At 37.0% G+C, this 15,806-nt stretch overlaps 1 long non-coding RNA gene across 1 annotated transcript; it reads right to left on the bottom strand.

Moving 5' to 3' along the window:
• Nucleotides 1–3,070: 3,070 nt before the first annotated feature.
• Nucleotides 3,071–9,729, bottom strand: LOC139815627 (uncharacterized). The gene is made up of 8 exons (XR_011732790.1): nt 9,558–9,729; nt 9,240–9,452; nt 7,771–7,963; nt 7,548–7,671; nt 7,243–7,377; nt 6,211–6,577; nt 5,477–5,578; nt 3,071–3,260 (listed from the first exon to the last, which is right to left on the bottom strand). It is a non-coding gene; the product is annotated as an uncharacterized lncRNA (long non-coding RNA).
• Between the last annotated feature and the right edge of the window lie 6,077 nt (nt 9,730–15,806).

Raw genomic sequence — 15,806 nt, 5'->3', positions numbered from 1 at the left:
ATGTAAAAAAACAAAATTTTCTTGCAGAAAAACTTGTTGTGTAAGAGCGTAATGTGGCACAGTAAATAGCGCACTAATCTACAAAGCTGAAGAACAATTTTAATGCCATTTATAATGAGTGTAATTCTTGTACCGTTGTTAAGAACAATGTCTAAAATACCTGGAATAAACTATTGCGCGCTGTGTAATTTCTGTAGGCATTCATATTCATGCATTAAGTTTCATTCTTACAGAATGTCTATTCACCAAGTACATATTGAATTACTTTCGACAAAGACTTAAATTTAGCCTATACCATGAAAGAAGAGTACCGATTTTTTATTGCGTGATTGATAGTTATTGAAAAAGCACCCCGAATCGTGAGAGGCAAGGGGACTCACGCAAATCAAGCACCCCGAATCGTGAGAAGCTAAGAAAATAATGAATATGCAATAAACAGTTACACAACAAGTTTTTCTTTAAGAAAATTGTTTTCTTTACATTAATTGATTCGTATTGTTTGCAAAAATTAAAAGTAAGGAATTTTAATTGTAAATACTTAACAAAATATTATGTCACAATACTGTAACTTTCAAGCCTTATAACTCGAAAAGTAATGAAACTTAATGAAAAAATACTTAATTATAGAGTTTTGGAAAGCTCTCGACATAAGCTATAAGAATATGCAATAAAAAATAGGGGGTTTTATTTAAGAAACTGAAGGTGTCCTTGACCTGTCCTTAACGATGCCACCCAAGATCAAATCAATGACACCATCTTATGTTCCCCTCAAAACCATACAATTTTTGTCTGAAACGTTTTTCTCTAAAATGCTTAGTTTTAAAAAAAAAGGGGTGGGCGGGTGGTCTCAGACACCCGGTATATATATTATATATATATATATATATATATATATATATACAATTTCTACAATATATTTACAATATATATATATATATATATTGTAAATGTATTATGGAAATTGTGGATTCTTACATTACAGTATGATACGTATGCGCTATGCGCTACTATTGTCTCTCTCGCTCTTATAGAACATCCTTCGATTGCAGCAATCCTAGCGGTTTCAAGCTGAACAACTTTCGACTTCGTCAAGCGAACCATCCCCACCATACGAGTTGAGAGACCTGTATATGTAAGATTGTGGCCGAGACGCACTTGACGGAGGTAGAGAACGGAGTCTCTACCCCGGCGGAGAAATCAATTCGGATCGAGCCAGCCACCGAGAAGCACTCGATGGAGGCAGAGAACGGATCTTCTACCCCGGCGGTAAGCTTGTTTGTATGGATCGATCGAAAACGATGAATTCGCCGAGACGCACTCGACGGAGATAGAGAAGCAGGATTTCTCTACCCCGGCTGATAGCTGATGGGCTCAGGATTCTGGTAATGTCAGCGAAGAGGATCGGTGTGATCGGTAGCTGGATTACGGCGGAATCTTATAATTATTAAAAATCCGTGGGCTTATATACCCCGCGGATCGGCGGCGCGGGTAGCGGTAGAACGATGCCGGCGCACGCGAGCGCCGGGTTTAAACAATGTGGTCCGGAGATTCCCGACGCCGCGATCGCGCTTCGGCGGTGTTCGTGCGACGTCGGCTTCGTTCGGGTTTTCGAGCCGGTGCCGCGGATCGCAAGTCTGTTAGGACTTTTCTAACAATGTTTCTCTAACGTTTAAAAAAAAGGTGGGCACACCGTGCCCGTTCCTCGCCCGGTGGATGGTCGGCCGGACGGCATCGGTTTGTTGTTCCGCCGGAACGATGCGTATTTTCGGAGCGCATCGTTACAGGTAAATGTATAGTATAACGGCATTCTCTTTGATTCCTTTAAAATTTTCAAGTTTTATGTATTTTATAAAAAAGATTCTCATAAAGAAAATTATCACTTATTCTATTTGTTTATAATTAATATTTAAAGTATCACGATGTCAGTAAGTAAAGAAATAATAATTTATGGATGTATATTTCATTTCTTACTATTATATCATATGTTATTTACAACTTCATTCAATTATATATTTTAAAATTATAATCTTTGTTAAAGCAGAGAATAGTAGAAAGCATAAATACAGAGTACTCTCTACTTTTTTAACTGAAACTACATGTTGTCTGTTTTAATTGTGATCCTTTAAATTTTTATCCTAAAACATGTTTTCGAATAAGTTTGGGCCACGTATTCGCATTACCAATTACATATCTTGAATTATTAATTTGTTCTATTGAATATAATATATCAATCAGAGACTATGTTAAAGTTGCAAAAAGCATAATATGATCTAATTGAAGTAAGAAGCGAAATGTATATCCATAAATTATTGTTTCAATTATCATTTCTTTACTTACTGACATTATGCTATTTTAAGTATTAATTATAGAAACAAACGAAACCTGAGCGACAATTTTTATTCTCGGAATCTTTTTTACTACACAAAATAGGTATACAAAATTTAAAAATTTCAAAGAAGTCGGTGAGGGAGCCATTATACTACATATTTACTAACATTTATTTTGTTGTTATTGCTAATTTCGTGAATAATTAATATTTCCAGACTCTAAGGTATAAAACCAACGTCTATTATAATAACGGACTCAATTCAACTAATATTTTAGCATAACTTGCCTACAATACGAATTGCGCTACAGATCACTTTCTCGTTTTCTTTAACTTTTACAAGACAGCATATATATGTATGTATGTATGTATGTATGTACGTACGTGTGCAATTTTGGATATACCTTCCTTCTTAAAGATCTCCTCGGCGTTAGTTCCCTGCGGTCAATGTATAATTGTTGATCACTATCACACTATTTGACATCTGTCACGACTGTCACTATTCAATTCTAGCCATTATAATAGTATCTATAAAACCAAAGACTTAAAGAAAATTACAAAATTTTAAAATAAAATCGCAAGTGTGTTTGTCCAGATGTTCCACATATTGTTTTGGTGTTTCATCAAGGTACTGAACATCTTCATAAGTTAAGAATTCTTCAGCAGCATCGTGGTTCTGAGCCAAATTTTGAGAATCTTTGGCATAGGAATCATTTGATAGCATGGAACATGTACAATCTTCAGTGTCTTTGCATGGTGATTCGACGTTACCAAATGTCTTCCGTCGTTTTACATATTCGTGTAAAAATGCCAAATTTTTCATTAATGGCCATTCTTTCTGATCCAATGCTTCGCTGATCCTGATCGTATTAATTTGCATTGTTCTTTTAAAAACGATTCCGCAAGGCAATCCAGCGATCTCTACATTCAGAACCTAAATAACAATTATAATTATTTAATACTGTATTCCATCAAGTATATCTGTATTTATATAATTTTATATGTGACATATATTCAGCGTACTTCAACTAATTGAAAATGACAAAAAAATATGTTGAAAAAGCTCAATTAATTAAAATTTAAAAAGAGATAGTGATAGCGATAGCGAAAGCTATACCTTTGTAGGCAACTTTGTCGCTGTCGCTATCGCTATCGCTATCGCTATCGCTATCGCTATCGCTTATTGTGCAAGGGGCTTTACTCTTTATTAGATCTTACTATTAATAATATAATGTAAATTATCTTTTTTGTAGTTTTTAAAATATTGGTAGCAAATATTTTTGTAACACTGTACTTAAATACATATTTCGTAGAAAGTAGATTCTACGAAATATTTAAGTACACTTTTTTATTATGAAATTAAGTGAAAGGGTTGAATAAAGATTGATGTTTTGATGTTCTGCATCTCTAAATCTCAATTTTCTTATTATTTATATATTAATTTTTTTATAACTACAAATTCTCCTTTACAACTTGAATGGAACATTTAGTAAAGTATATGTTCTAATATAAGGTGACTTGAAGAGTATGATTCAAGCTCAGTAGCACAATCTAAACTACTCTTTTTTATTTTAGAGGGCCTTGGGATATCTCTCTTTTCAGACGTTGGATAGGTTCTTTTTTCATGAGATTGTTTTTGCTAGGATGATTGGATGGACCTCTAGACGATTTCGATATATCTGATTACATCTTCTAATTTCCTCCTTAATAGTGGGTGTTTGTAGGTCACGATATAGAGTCTCGTTTGTGAATGGTCGGCATCTAATTTCGTACTAAATATTTTTCTATTTGTGTTGTTACGTCAGAACCCCGGAATTTAGGTATATATATTGGTTCGACGGATAGCGAAAGAAAGGCTGTCCATGGGAGGGGGTATGGAAAGACGTAACGAGATCTTTTGGTATCTCGGGTTCACGTTAGAAGGGCGCGTGCCTCGAGTTGAATGCACTTTTCAGGAAAACTTCAGTCGTGGGTCAACGTCCGGAAGGGAGGCTATTACGCCTACCAAGAGTTTTTGTGCATTCGCGGTCCTGTTTTCGGTCAAGGATATAATATCCCTATTATCGGGGATCGGACCTTGTGCGACTTTAGGGAGGTAGTGAGAGGTGAGATCTTATTTATAAAGAATAAACATTGGGTTTAATTTGATCAAAATAATTAGAACATTTTATTACAAAAGGAAAAGAACAAAATATTATCATAAATTAAAAATTATTATTATATATATAGTACGTGGGAGTGTGGTGTGTGGGTGTGGAATGACATTTGTTCCGGTACGGGTGTAACACAAATTCGGAGGATCGGGGAGAATTTTTATAAATCGATATTCTTCCCGTCAGAATGCATTTGGTGAGTAAATTAATATTTTACATTAAATTGTGGTACAAAAGCAATATATAAAGTTAACATTAATTTGGTATTATAATTTTTAGTGTAAAATATCAGGAATTATAGTTATTTACGGTAAGATTATAGTTACGGTACAATAAATAATTATCGGTCTATAAATTTATACACTCATAAATTATCTCTACGGTAGGGGAGGAGGTTTGGGGGGAGAATTCCTCGAGTATCTCAACACTCGAGTCAGAGAAGGAGGGAGGAGGCGATCGGTCACGGTAGAGGGTCGTGGAGGTAGAAAGGGCGGGGGAAGGAATTCTGTCGAAAGAAACCGGGGAGAAATTGCAGGGTGATCTCTCCCGGAACTCCGCAAGTTCCTCGGAAGGAACTAGAGAGTAGAAAGGTTCCAAAAAGGGGGATGATTCTGGGGTATCGGGGAATACCCGATACGCAAGGGAACAACAGATAGGTGAGGGAGATGGGGAAGGGGGAGAATCGGGGATAGGGTGGTCGATATGCGGGGACTGTTCGCTTTTTAAGAATGAAGCTAGGAGCTGTTGCTCCACTATGCGGCCGCGTCTGTTCCGAATTGTCCGATTGCGGATAATTATTCCCAAAGACTTGCGGCGGTAAATTTGCGACTTTATTAAAATTATTTTATAATTTTGAATTCGAAAATGGGGGAGGAGTTTTAAAGATGAATTTATATTAGTATATATTTATATATATGTGTGTTTTCGTATACGGTATACACACATATACATACTGTAAAGATGTATAATGATAACCGAGCGGGTATCTCGGACTTACTATTGACTGTTGCTATCGGGGAATCAGGTGGCTGCGGCGGACTCTTCCGGACGTGAAACGGATGGCAATGGTGGCTATTAAGTTCGTCCGGACCCTCGGTTACTGCGGGGTGATTGGCACGCTTACAGAATCTACTCGCAACGCGACAGAATCTGGTTTTCGCGAGGAGTACGGCTGGCTGACGATTGATAAATACGGCTGGTAAAGATAGTTTCAAGACGTCTCGGACTGGATCAGAAATGACTCCAAGTGCGCAAAGTCGCGATTTTTATACAAAATTAAGGAGGCGGGATTATGTTTTAATCCGGTTTGATTGGGTGAAGTTCTCTTCTGATCGTGACGTAGGTTTCAATTTTCCGCCTATCCCGTGGCGAGTTTTTCCAAAAATCGTCATTGCTTATGAGCAATTTTTAATTAGCGGCTATTCATTGGCGAGTACGTTATCATCTTGCCCTTTGACAGTCCCAGAAGCTTAACTTTATCAATCGCCGCGAGGCGTGGGTCTTAGGTCAAATCTGCGTTTCACGGAAAAGCGTGAGATCAGCCTTCCCGTGACCCGAGAGGTCACCCAGATCTTTATGGCGTTTTTAATTTATTGCTTTCTTTGCCACGACATTTTCGAGATAATTGAAATTTCGTGCTTCATTTCGTGGAAATAGATGGAATGCGACAAACAAGTCTATAATTTGCCTATTTTATTAGGTTCGAGTTTTCTAGAAGGTTTCGTCATTTACCATTTAAGGAGCGATGACAGTTGGAGTGCATCCGCTTCGTCAATTGATAACCGCTATTTTATGGTTTCCGTCTCTTTCGTGTGATGAGATGAGTGATTCCACGAAAGAAAGAAATCGTGGAGTCAACAGGACGTAACAGTGTAAGCGGAGAAACATATTAATATTTTTACAATTTTACTTTTTCGATGTATGTGTTCAATAAAGCTTACTTGTCATGTAAACTTGTCCAGCGTAGAATATTGAACAGCAGTAGATAGGAAACCCAGCCAATAGCTGATCAAAAATAGCAATTTGGAACTTAGTAGCGTTGACTTCATTCAACAAAGGCACCGTCGAAATACAGTTGGGAAACTTGGAACTTGCGATTCTGAGGAATAAAAAAATTTTATGTATTGTTATTTTTATAAGACAGGATTACAGATATGTTATAAAACAGATGATTGATCCTTTATTCATTTCATATTAAAAAAACGCTATAGATGTAAATTGTTTGTACAATTACAAGTATAATAAATTAAATTTAAATGTTTAAAAAATATATCTATAATTAATTTTAATTTATCAAAAAATGCAGGCAATGACAAATAGGAAAAGAATTTTGTTAAATAACTCGTGAAACTGTTATGCTGACAATTTAGAAGTTACCGTAGGTTGCGGAATTAACTGATGTATATCACATAAGATATTTAATGCTAAAACGTTTTAATTATTATATAAGTCCAGTGATATAGCCGCGAGTCACGACGTTTTCTCCCTTCCACTTACCCACACAAAGACGCTCTGTTTATTCGTGTGACGACTGCGCTGCACGAATAGCCAGAGCGTCTTTCTGTGCGTAAATAGAGGGGGATGACTCGTGGCTTAAATCTACCATCACTGCCTATGTCTCTACATCTTTGGCATCGAGTATCTTTGCTATACGGTTTTGCAACTAAGGGATAACTTGAAGCTTTTGATCAAAATAGGTATATGAAAAGTTGTACAAAATATTAAAGAATATCACGTAATTTATGTGTGTTGAATAAAGCATACCTGTCACGTATAGCTTGTCCAGCGTAGAATATTGAACAGCAGTAGGTAGGAAACCCAGCCAGCAACTGATCAAAATAATATTACCAATTTAACAAAACGTCGAAATGCACCTCAGGGACTTGGTACTTGCATATACTGAAAGCAGTTTATGTATAATAATATACAATTCAAATGTCGAAAACAATACAGTTGTATTTATGACCGTATAAATCTATTTTGATTCATTCTATTATCATTTATTCCATGGATTATTTATTTAATTTGTTAATAAATTGTTTGCGTTATTTAGGGTATAACAAACTTACGTTTTTTATGATGCGAAGAGATACTACTTGTACGGGACACACTTTTTCCTACTCCAAAAGTACTGTTATTTGTATTATCCTCTTCGATCATTTGTGTCTGGGGCATCATTCACCAGTTCAGGTTCTTTTGAAACATTACTTACAGAATTGTAAAGTTTTTAAAGACATAATTATCTTAAAAGTTGTATAAAATGTGCATTATTATTGATGGAATACTACTTACGGCCTTGAAATTATGGAATCATTTAAAAATTACATTTGGTCAAAAAAGCGAAAACCATCTTTCTTTTTATCTGAAGTTGATGCTGCTGAACCACTTGGTGTGTATGCAGTCACTTTCTTTCTTGCTTTCATATAGCAATCACGGAGATTTCTCCAGCGCTTTTTAATACTATATATATTTACATCAAAATTATCTACAATAGATTAATGAATAAATATTTTGAAAGAATTTTTTATAGGAGCTCATTGAAATGTCAATTTAATATCATAGGCTTTTGGTTCATTGATACAACACATACTCATTTAACCCATTGGCTGTTTAAGAGAATTTTACTATTTGGGCCAAAAGTGTGTTGAAAAAAAGTTTATCGAATTATTATGAAACTTGATACCCTTATGTTTTTTGGGTCTCTGAATCCGAATATGATGTCAGATTTACAAAATTCAAAATGGCGGATCCAATATGGCGGATCAAAATTACAAAAAATGGTCTGATTTTCATCAAATTTGGTACCCTTATGTTTTTTGGGTCTCTGAATCCGAATATGATGTCAGATTTTCAAAATTCAAAATGGCAGATCCAATATGGCGGATCAAAATTACAAGAAATGTTCTGATTTTCATGAAATTTGGTACCCTTATGTTTTTTGGGTCTCTGAATCCGAATATGACATCAAAATTAAATAATGGCGGGTCCAATATGGCGGATCAAAATTACAAAAAATAGACGGAATTTTATTATTATTTTGAAGTTATTTAGATCTCCGAATCTAAATTTAACATTAGCGCCATATTACATCCGCCATTTTTTAATTTTGATGTCATATTCGGATTCAGAGACCCAAAAAACATAAGGGTACCAAATTTCATGAAAATCAGACCATTTTTTGTAATTTTGATCCGCCATTTTGAATTTTGAAAATCTGACTTCATATTCGGATTCAGAGACTCAAAAAACATAAGGGTATCAAATTTCATGAAAATCAGACCATTTTTTGTAATTTTGATCCGCCATATTGGATCCGCCATTTTGAATTTTGTACATCTGACTTCATATTCGGATTCAGAAACTCAAAAAACATAAGGGTACCAAATTTCATAAAAATCAGACCATTTTTTGTAATTTTGATCCGCCATATTGGATCCGCCATTTTGAATTTTGTACATCTGACTTCGGATTCGTAATCAGCGACCCCAAAAACCCCCGTGTAACAAGTTTCAAGCAAATTCAAAAAGTTTTACTTTGTTTTTTCTACGTTGCGGCTATAGCCGTCATACGCACTCTTGGCCACTTTTATTTTTGCGGCTATAGCCGTCATCGACAGTTAAGGGGTTAAATAGTATATGTACAAGAATTTACACTCTCGAAGAGTCATAAAAATAACTTATATTATTAAAAATTTAATAACAAAAGTTTTATTTAAAAAAATTGTAAGTGATATAAAAATTATGGTCACATAAAATATTTACCTTCCAGTTTCTTGCTTATTTCGAACCACGCTTCTTTCACAGATAAGGGACTTCTTTCCTTAACAGGGATTATATGATTCCATAAACATGGCCTGGTTCGTACACCTTCGATGAGTATTTCATCGTATAAACCCCATAGTTTGTTCCCTTTATTTTTATGTTTAACAGATGTTTTTTCTGTTGTACCATCTTCTTTATTACTTTCTACTGAAGCTGTATTGATACAATGATAATTATTTATTATGCATTTTTTATATAAATTATATAAAGAATTATAAATATAGGAAATGATAAATGTTGTTAAGAATGTAAGCAAACCTCTAAATATAACATTTGCGTCGTCCACATAAATATTTTTAAAGCGACTTCTCGCGCTTCGCACAAACAACAGAGCTTTTTATACACCGTGCAATAACGTAAGATTACAAATTACGAGACGCTAATATACGAGTTGAAAAATTACGAGACGCTAATATACGAGTCGACTGACCGTTAACACACGCTAGACGAGACTGACTAGACGCGGCGCCAACGCACATATCTCGTACGAAACATAAGCAATATTATCGCCCTCGTTATCGCCCATCGGAATGCGCTCAGTGCGAAACCATATACACGCAACAATTTTCTTTTGCAAAATCAATGTCGGCAAAGCATGAGTGTCCCGTTAAATTGAAATTTTTTTGTGGCAACAAAAAGTTGCAATATTTGCACTGTTAATACTTGAAAAAAGTAATTTATATTTCTTATTGTTTATTTCAACACTAAGAAATTAAACTTTTTTTATACTTGTATTACGACGTATTGAATCTTCCCTAACCTCTACGTCCATCTCCACAATGTTTTATCTATTTACCGAGTTTTAACTATTTACCGATACTTTTTTAATTATTTTTTATGCGGTTTAACGTGCTATGGCTCAGGTGAGCATATAGCACTTCTGCCGTACATTTATCTCCAAATACTTTTTCAATTAAAACTTTGTAGGTTAAACAAGTAGTCACAAGTAGTAACGCAAACGCATACATAAAAGGTACAGAAAAATACGGAAGAGCGCTGATTGGCTGTTCGAATCACGCATCCTCTGTCCCGCATGCTGATTCTTGTATCGTGTGATTTCACCCTTATAAGTCGCAATTCGGAATTTCCTTGCAATGTTCCGCATTAACGCATTCAGAAAATGTGAACTTTGGTCGGTTAACCAGGCTCGTGGCGCGCCGTATACGCAGATGAATTCTTTCGCGAAAGCGTCGGCCACGTGGATGGCAGAGGCTTGTTTCAGGGGAATAGCTAAGGAGTATTTCGTGAGTAGGTCCTGGATCGTAAGGATACAGGAGTTTCCGGCATTCGTGGTTGTCAATGGTCCCATTATGTCCATTGATATTTTGTCGAACGCTGCCCCAGGAGTGTCAGTGAGGATCATGGATTGTCGCGTCTTGACACAAACCAACTTTTTCAATTGGCAGTTTTGGCAGCAGCGGGTGAAGTCTTCTGTGTCTTGTTTCATTCCAGGCCAGTAATATCGCTCCTTGAGTCGTTTATACGTTTTTGTTACCACTTTATGTCCTCCGATGGCAGAGACGTGGAATTTCTTCAGGATCTCAGCTCTCTCAGATTCGGACGGCATCGAGATATAGTTTTTGCATATTAGGATTTTTGTAGGACTTCTTTGGAAGGTGTCTCCTATTATTCGGCGTGTGGTTGCGAATGGCATGCCGTCGACTTCTCCTTTGCAGATGGAGACAGTTGGCAGTTCCAGTTCGGTGCAAACGTCAAGTAAGGACGCAATGGATTCCTTTATCCATTTCCTTTTTGTTTCTTCTGACTCTTGTGTTTTGACTGGAAGTGCGATTATCTTCGTTGCTCCCTTTGTTACCACTCTAGCTCGCTCGAGGGTCGAATCCACGATTACCGGCAATCTTTCCTGTTGTAACAACATTCGGCTGCCAGAGTCACATGGTTTCCCCTGCTGTGAGATGAACACAACTAGGTGGTCTTTTCGTGCCAGGAAGTGGTTCCTTATTTCGGCTACTTGTGCCTTAGCTGGGTGCAAGTCGAAGGGCTCGTTCGGGTTATCGAAGAGTTCTGAAGCTGAGCTGTCGATATCGTCGGTCTCGTCGCTGTTCAGGGCTATCCCTTGATCCGAGTTCTCGTGTTCTTTATTGTCGTTATCGTTGTCTAACGCGTCGTCCTCGTTTGCGTCGGAATTATCGGGGATGAGGTTTTCTTCGTCTGCGTCGCGGTTGGTAATAAGATTTTCTTTATTTTCCACTGGATCAGGATTAGGAGAAGGGTTTTGTTGCCGCTTCGTGGGCGGTCTGGCAGAGAACAAGGAATAATAAATGTTATACATGGAATTACAAAAAAATTATTTATTTATAAAAATTTTAAAATTTTGAGAATTACCAAACTTCTTCTTCAATGTCAAACTCATGTTCGATTTCAAACAGTATTCGAAATTCGTAGATGTTCTCGTATCCCGAAATGTCCCATATTTTGTCGTTGTTTTCATAATTGATTCTTCTGACCCAGCGTACCCAACGCTGGTGCTGTATATTAATAAAGCCACGTATTTGGATCTCATCCATATATATAAAATTGGGCTGAAAAAATTTTTTTTTAATTTAAAAAAAATTTAAAAAAAATTTTTAAAAATTTAAACACTTGACTCTCTCAATGTCACTTGCCAATATTTATACACACCTATACGTGAGGGATCCGAATCCTCACCGCCATATTGAAAAGTTGGATCTCGTGCACCGGCACGTTATCGACCCATATCCACTATAATGTTGACAGAATGGTTAATTTAAAAAAAATATATATATATTTTTTAATATACAGTTATGTGTATTGTTGCGTGCATGCCGCCCGGTATGCTTTTCAAAAAAATGTTACGCCCAGGCCAACAGTGAGTCCGTGTGACTCTTCGGATTTCTCTACTTGTTCTTTATGAGGTTATGTACGTGCTCCCTCTCTTCGTTGTTCAAGTGGTCTAAGCGGAGTAGTTCTTTTATTTGATCAACGCATGACTTGCTTAAAAACTTTTATGACCCTTATTGGGAGAGGATACGGATGCGTAGGGCGGCCCGGTGGTAGAGTAGGTTTCTACCTCTAAAAGTTCGACCGTCGGTAGCGAGATCTCCACGTTTCGTTCGCCGGTATTTATAACGCCAATGTAAGCTACACCGCCGCGATTCGTGACGACGGCGTCTCCTAAGTAGATGTCGTTGTGCACGTGCATTCGTGGAACGTAACCCATTTTTATGTTGGGGTTAATGATTCGGAGGGGCAATGTAGTACGTGTCCTTGCCGGGATAGTAAACATTTCGGATGGGGAAGCCACGTTGGTCCTCTTGTCAATGGAACTTGTAGTATCTCTTTTAATTAGAGGGATTGACATTTCTTTCCAAGTTAGGTGATTTTGAGTGGCGTCGATTACGTAGGCGTCGCGCAGGCAACACCTTGTTTTTGGCTGTAGAAAAAAAATCCTGACGTGTAGGGGCGAAACTGAGGTCATATTCGGTTTCAGCAGGCTAAAATACATGGACATGGGAATACCATGGTCTAGTCCATGCCGCAGACTTTTCTTTTTTTGTGGGTCTGTGTTATTTACAGATATACCTTCGCATTTTTTATCGTAAGACAAAGGCAGCGATTTAGGCAGGATGGTGACTTCTTATGAGTACTGCGACTGTTTTCGTAATGTGGTGCATCTGCTCGAGGAAATTGTCGAGTAAATCCTTTCAGATAGATGCTGCAACATGTTTAGCGGCTGAGTCCATGATACTATAAGGCAATGGATAACGTTGTCGTCTGGGAAATTTAAACATTGTAGAATGGTTATTTTTTCCATGGCGTACTCCTGGAAACTTTCCTTATATTGCAACCACTGATGTTAACACGCATATATGTAATTGACTTTGGAGGAATATTTCTTCCCTTTCTTCAAAAGGTATGCTAATGTTATTCCATTCCAGTTTATTTTGATCCTAGTTGACCTTCGCTCGAAATTGTTTAAAGAAATCTGATTCCCGAATCCCATTTTTGAAATTGAAAAATTGTTTTTAACTAAATGAAAAGCAACTGGACATTCAAAGATATCTATTAGTGCCTGTCCTAATGTGGTCACGTGATGCTTCGTGATTCCACTAAGCCTTAGAATTTCGTGTTTACCCACTATGATATCGGATGTAACAGAATTCTTTTTAATAATATTCGGTCCTGATCTACTGTTTACTAAAAATTTTAGATTTCCCATAAAAAATTTGGGCTTTTTAACTTTATTGAATGTCTTCTATTTGAGTTATATTTACTGTTTGGTAACTGATTTTAGTTCCCCCGTTACTACTCGAGTGGGGCGAGTCTTCGTGTTTCCCGGGATTGTCTCTGTTCTCGCGGGAATCTGCTCGTTTTCCGGAGTTTGTCAGTTTTGACGGATGCTATTGTTATACGCGCACTTACGACACTCTTCTAATGTATGACCGGATTTCTCGTAATACTTGCATGTTACCGTTGTATTTTGATTATTAAAATTTTGATTGTTAAAATTTTGATTGCTAAAATTTTGACCAATTGAATTCTGAGGGTTAAAATTTTGATTATTTGAATTCTGCAGAGCATCCGAATGATGACTGTTTACGGTTATTATTATTATATTATTGTTAATATTTTTTTCGTGAATAACTGGATGCATTTCGATTTTTGTTATTTCTTCGAGGCTTATTTATCTGCTGTATGCCCCGTTTTACGATAGTGTTGATAGATAACGGTCTCGGTTTCTATACGTCGCATCAACGGTTTTTCTTTCGGCGTGCGCGTTCTCCACAAGCATAACGCGTTTTTTATCATGTTTATAGTTTCTAATTTTGTCTCGGCTTCTATCGCGTGATTCTCAATTTATTAACACGAATGACTGGCTAACGACGAATTGGCTACAAGATACTATATTGAAGTACTGTAAATAACATAACATGATCTAATTAAAGTAAGAAGCGAAATATATATATCCATAAATTATCGTTTCAATTATCATTTCCTTACTTACTGACATCGTGAAATATTAATTGGAAACAAACAGAACATGAGCGACGATTTTCCTTCTCATTTTTACTATACAAAATGTATTACGAAAAAGTAGTAGTGCTTGTCACACGTGCATATAGATACAGATCTCTTTTCGGTTCTCTTTAACTTTTACAACTTTTACGAGATAGTGTATGATATGTACATGTGCGATTTTGTATACCTTCCTTCTTAAAGATCTCCTCGGCATTAGCGGTCAATACAATCTGTTGACGAGGCTCTGTGGATTGTCCCGGAGAATAATAAGAGAAATTGTCTTTTGTATGAACAATACTTCGATAATAGTTTTATTAGGAACACAATACAGTTTTAGTGATAACCGAGCCTTCTCAACTAGCACAGACAGTAAGGGAGGCAACGGTCGCATGCGTGCGCTAATATACATAACAAAGGAAAGCTAAAGGCGCTATCCGCAAGTAGCCGATGCTCCGGCTGCCACCTCCAATGCCCATGATTGGCCAGTTTACAAGTGAGAGAGTTTGTAAGTTAAAAGAAAAGTGCGCGAACACTCTTGTTACGTCAAGCTCCGGAAATTGTAGAATATTTTAGAAGGATAGCAAGGAAAAGGTTATCTAGAAGAGGGGAGATAGGAAGACGTAACAAGATCTTATCATATCTCGGGTGCACGCTGGAAAAGTCGCGTGCCTCGAGACGAATGCACGTAGCGGAAAACTCCAGTTATGGGTCAACGTCCAGAAGGGACGCTATTACGCCTACTGTGAGTTTCGTGCACTCGTGGTCCTGTTTTTGGTCAAGGATATTATCCCTTTTACCGGGGATCGGACCTTGTGCGATTTTTGAGAGAGCGAGGGAGCTGAGGACGAGGTCTTATTCTATGAAATGACTGGTATTCATTTTACAATCAATATACATTTATTCATAACAAAATTATTTAAACATTTATTAATAAAAAAAAGATTAGTGAAATTTAAGCGAAATATGATTATAACAGAAAAATAGGCAAATCATTATATACGCATATATACGAGTGTGAGGTGTATATGTGTGGGAATGGGGGGGGGGTGTTACAAAGGTGCGGAGGTCTTCGAGCAAGATTTAGAGGGAAAAGAATCTAAATTAACTTGACATCCTGCTCGGACTATTACAGAATCATTATTAGCGAAGGATTTATATGAAAAGAAAAAGGAGAGATTATGTGGTATAATCCAGCGGATGCACAAATGTCCCTCAAAATATCCTGTGCTGTATGGGGTATGTGCTTATTGAGGAACTATTGTGCTTAAAATTACATTAACGATGTTGGTTATCTAATCTAAGGAAATCGACTCATATATGATTTCCACGCTGGAACAGGAGAGCGCGGGGGAAGGTGATCGACCGTCGAGAACCTCGATGGTCGATGTGGAGAATGCGGGGGAGGGTGATCTATAGCACGATTGATCTGAATATTCAAATGGAGTGGGGGAATAACAGTCCAGGAGAGGGCTGTCGGGGAAATCCTTGAGTTTCTCGGAAGGAACC

The sequence above is a fragment of the Temnothorax longispinosus genome, chromosome 7 (genome assembly GCF_030848805.1).
Source record: "Temnothorax longispinosus isolate EJ_2023e chromosome 7, Tlon_JGU_v1, whole genome shotgun sequence".
NCBI classification, from domain to species: Eukaryota; Metazoa; Arthropoda; class Insecta; order Hymenoptera; family Formicidae; genus Temnothorax; species Temnothorax longispinosus.
Note: the sequence above shows the minus strand (reverse complement) of the source record. Positions and strands in the feature narration are given on the sequence as shown.